Source organism: Heptranchias perlo, unplaced genomic scaffold (genome assembly GCF_035084215.1).
Source record: "Heptranchias perlo isolate sHepPer1 unplaced genomic scaffold, sHepPer1.hap1 HAP1_SCAFFOLD_59, whole genome shotgun sequence".
Taxonomy (NCBI): Eukaryota; Metazoa; Chordata; class Chondrichthyes; order Hexanchiformes; family Hexanchidae; genus Heptranchias; species Heptranchias perlo.
The window spans coordinates 1,194,431-1,198,742 of NW_027139612.1; the positions used below are offsets into that span (position 1 = coordinate 1,194,431).

The 4,312-nt window shown below is 44.4% G+C and overlaps 1 non-coding gene across 1 annotated transcript; it reads right to left on the reverse strand.

Annotated features, from left to right (window-relative positions):
* Positions 1-1,045: 1,045 nt before the first annotated feature.
* Positions 1,046-1,117, reverse strand: trnag-ucc (transfer RNA glycine (anticodon UCC)). The gene has a single exon. It is a non-coding gene; the product is annotated as a tRNA-Gly (tRNA).
* Positions 1,118-4,312: the final 3,195 nt, after the last annotated feature.

Sequence of the window (4,312 nt, forward strand, 5' to 3'; positions counted from 1 at the left end):
CAAAATGTAATCTCCACTTCAACATTTTTTTTGTGATTTAGCAATCACTTTTATTGATTTCTGTACTTGGACCCCTAAATCGCTCTCCTCCCCCACAGTTCGTAGCTTCTTGCCATTTAGAAAATACACTGATCTATCGTTTTATGGTCCAAAGGGATGACCTCACACTTCCCCACGTTGAACTCCATCTGCCACAGTTTCACCCACTCACTTAATCTATCAATTTCCCTTTGCAAATTTCTGCTCCCATCCACAATGTTTACTGTGCTACCTAAATTGTTGTCGTCAGCACACTTGGAAATAAAACTCTCTACATAAGAACATAAGAAATAGCAGCAGAATAGACCATATGGCCCATCGAGCCTGCTCCGCCATTCAATAAGATCATGGCTGATCTTCGATCTCAACTCCATTTTCCCGTCCGATCCCCATATCCCTTGATTCCCGAAGAGTCCAAAAATCTATCGATCTCAGCTTTGAATATAACTCAACGACTGAGCATCCACAGCCCTCTGGGGTGCCGAGAATTCCAAAGATTCACAATCCTTTGAGTGAAGAAATGTTTCCTCATGTCGGTCCTAAATGGCCGAGCCCTTATCTTGAGACTATGAGCTCGAGTTCTTGACTCTCCAGCCAGGGGAATCAGACTCTTAACATCTACACTGTCAAGCCGTCTAAGAATTTTATACATTTCAATGCGATCACCTCTCATTCTTCTAAAGTCCACCGAATATTGGCCAATTTTACACAATATTTCCTCATACTACAATTGCAGCAAGACCTTCTTACTCTCATATTCCAACACCCTTACAATAAAGGCTAACATATCATTTCCCTTCCTCACTCTCATTCGACCCTTAGTAAATCAGTATTTCCAGCATGTTATTCCTCTTTTGCTTCTTTCGGGAAAAGAAATGAAGGTTGAAAATATTTTACTATAATTGCACCCGATGATGTTTTGGAAACAATATCAAACTGAACTGCATCAAATTCGATTATAAACTTCACAGTTTCTGATGGAAATAAACTAATAAGAACACTCAATTGCGATGGCCGGGAATCGAACCCGGGTCAACTGCTTGGAAGGCAGCTATGCTCACCACTATACCACCATCGCTGAAAATAACCAACAATAAAATAGTTCCCAAACATCAGATCCTGACCAGACACTGCAGGCTGTTGGATTTTGTTCTTCATTTGAACTGGTTTCTGACGGATCCTTTCTCGCTCTGTTGCAGTTCCTGTTTCCGCCCAGTAGATTACGCCAACCCCAAATCAATGGAAATTCCACACCAGCCAGTAATTCTTCACCTGATATCGGACTGAAGAGACAGTCGATACCTGCAATACTTGACCAGCTGGAAATACATTTTACCACAGCTCACATCAGCCATTGAGTAAAGTTAAATAATTCCATTAATTCAGAGACCTGACGACCAACTGGGCAGGAATGGAAGCTTAATATTCAAGTCTATAAGATCTTTAGAAAGGACAGGGAAATCGGGAAAGGAGGAGGAGCAGCAATATTACTGAAGGACAATATTACAGCAGTTCAAAGATAGAATATCAGTGAGGGCGAGCGGCCAGTGTAAACACTCTGAGAGAGACCCATCACAAGTGCCCCCACTGTACTCCTCCAGAAGGTATAAGAAGGGCGAGTGCGGGAGGATTTCTTCATTCTTTGTGAAAGTGTTTGTGAGATTGTGGAAATGTCTGGAAGAGGAAAAACTGGCGGCAAAGCTCGGTCCAAGGCCAAGTCTCGCTCATCCCGGGCCTGACTGCAGTTCCCTGTTACCCGTGTTCACAGGCTCCTGCGAAAGGGGAACTATGCTGAACGTGTGGGTGCCGGAGCCCCGGTCTATCTGGCTGCTGTGCATCGAGTATCTGACGGCTGAAATCCTCGAGCTGCCCGGCAACGCGGCCCGGGACAAACAAGAAGACCCGCATCATCCCCAGACACCTGCAGCTGGCCATCCGCAACGACGAGGAGCTCAACAAGCTGCTGGGACGGGTGACCATCACTCAGGGTGTTGACTGATATCCAGGCCGTGCTGCTGCCGAAGAAAACCAGCATTGTGAGCTCCAAGAGCAAGTAAACCGGCCAAGGCTTAATCTGATAACCCAAAGGACAGGACCAAACTTATTGAAATCTTTGAAGAAGGAACAGAAAGTGTAGACAAGTTTAATGCAGTAGATGTGATATATTTGGATTTTCCAAGGCCTTCTATAATGTACCACATTGTAGACTCATGGCTAAGTTCAGAGCACGTGGAGTCAGGGTCAGGTGGCAGAATGGATAGTAAGTTGACTGCAAAACTGAAAGCCGAGAATAGAGGTTAAGGGTCGCTACTCAGACTGGCAAAAGGTGGGAAGTGGAGTTCCAGTTGCTGGGACCACTGTTCTTCACAATTTACATTAACGATTTGGATTCGGGAATCGGAAGTACAATTCCAAAATTTGTGGACGACACCAAATTGGGGGATTTAGTTAATACAAAGGAAGAATGCATCAAAATGCAAGAGGGCTTTAATAAACATGCAGAATGAAGAATCAGGAGGTCACACACTGCTTGGATAATAAGAGTCTAAACGGGATAGAGGAGCTCGGGATCTAGTGGTACAGATACACAAATTACTGAAAGTAGCGACCCAGGTTAATCAGGTCATAAAAAGACAAATCAAACACTAGGATTCATTTCTGGAGGGATAGAGTTGAAAAGCAAAGAAGTTATGTTAAACTTGTATAGAACCTTGTTTAGACCAGACTTGTAATACTGCGAACAGGTCTCGTCTCCATATTATAGACATTGGGGCATTGGAGAAGGTGCAAACAAGATTCACAAGGATGATACCAGAAATGAGAGGATATTCTTATCAGGAAAGACTGAACAGACTGGGTCTCGTTTCAGGAGAAAAGAGAAGGCTGAGGGTTGATCTGATCGAGGTTTTTAAGATAATGATAGGGTTTGTCAGGATCGATGTAGAGAAAATGTTTCCACTTGTTGGGAGTCCAAAACTTCAGGTAATAAATATAAAATAGTCGCTAATAAATCAAATTGGGAATTCAGGAGAAATTGCTTTACCCAGAGAGTGGTTAGAATGTGGAACTTGCAACTCCGAGGAGTAGCTGAGGCAATTAACATAGGAGCATTTAAGGGGAAGATAGATCAGCACATGAGGGAGAAAGGGATAGAAGGATATGCCGATAGGGTTAGATGAAGTAAGGAAGGTGGAGGCTCCTGAGCAGCATAAACGCCGGCAGAGACTAGTTGGGCCGAATCGCCTGTTCTTGTGCTGTAGTTTCAATGTAACTCGATGTAAAGGCTCTTTTCAGAGCCACCCTCTGTATCTGTGAAAGGGCTGGTTACTGTCTGAAGGGAGACGCTGATATCATGCTACCAGTGTGGCTTTGAGCTGCTTTTGTCTCGTTGTGGACGAGATGAGGTATTAATGGGACTGGAGTCGGGGCAGTGACAACAGTCCGGTACTTTAAACCCAGCCCACACATCACCAGATTTCTTGTATTTATTTAAACTACTTGCCATGCTGGGCTCATAAAGAATCACCAGAACTGCTCAACTAACCTTTCTACATCTGTGGAATTCAGCGCTTCGCTCCGTTTCTGTTCTATTTTGTTGGATTATTTACATAACACATCAAACTCACTGGGGAATCACTGAGATGTAACTCTGTACAGAAACAAATAACAGTGAATTGCCTGGTGCCCAGGAGATCAGGAACATTACTCGCCTTTCGTCCTGTTAACGAGTAAACCGTGTTTAGAGTCCACCGACCCGCTTTGGTTCCATATGGGGGATTAAACAGAGAAATCGGGAGGGGAGGAGACAGTCAGAGTGACAGAGCGGAGAGCGGCCTCTGATCTTCCAGCTCCACCTCCAGTTCTCTCCATCCGACAGTTTCAAACCGTTTATCGATAATAGAACCGAATCTCAGCGCTCCGCACAAACCCTGACAGACCCGGGCTTCATATTCAAGGATTCCCAAAACCCGAAGCTTTCAAATAAGCCCCGTTACAACGAGAAATCGTTAATATTCCTGCCTAAATACAGTCCGTTCAATAACAAGTCAACTCTGTTTCCCTGTTCAATCTCCCCACACATCACCTCCCAGACGGGTTCAGCGTTTTACAAACACCTTATTCCAGCTTATTTGGAGAATCTCATGTGTTGGGGTTTGAGTTATGACGCGGAGTTTCTCCGCCAGTGTTACCGTCTCACAGAGACTCTCGCCCTGAATCTGTGAAAAGATTATGACCATGAACTGGGACTGGAGCCGAACACATCCCCAGTTAC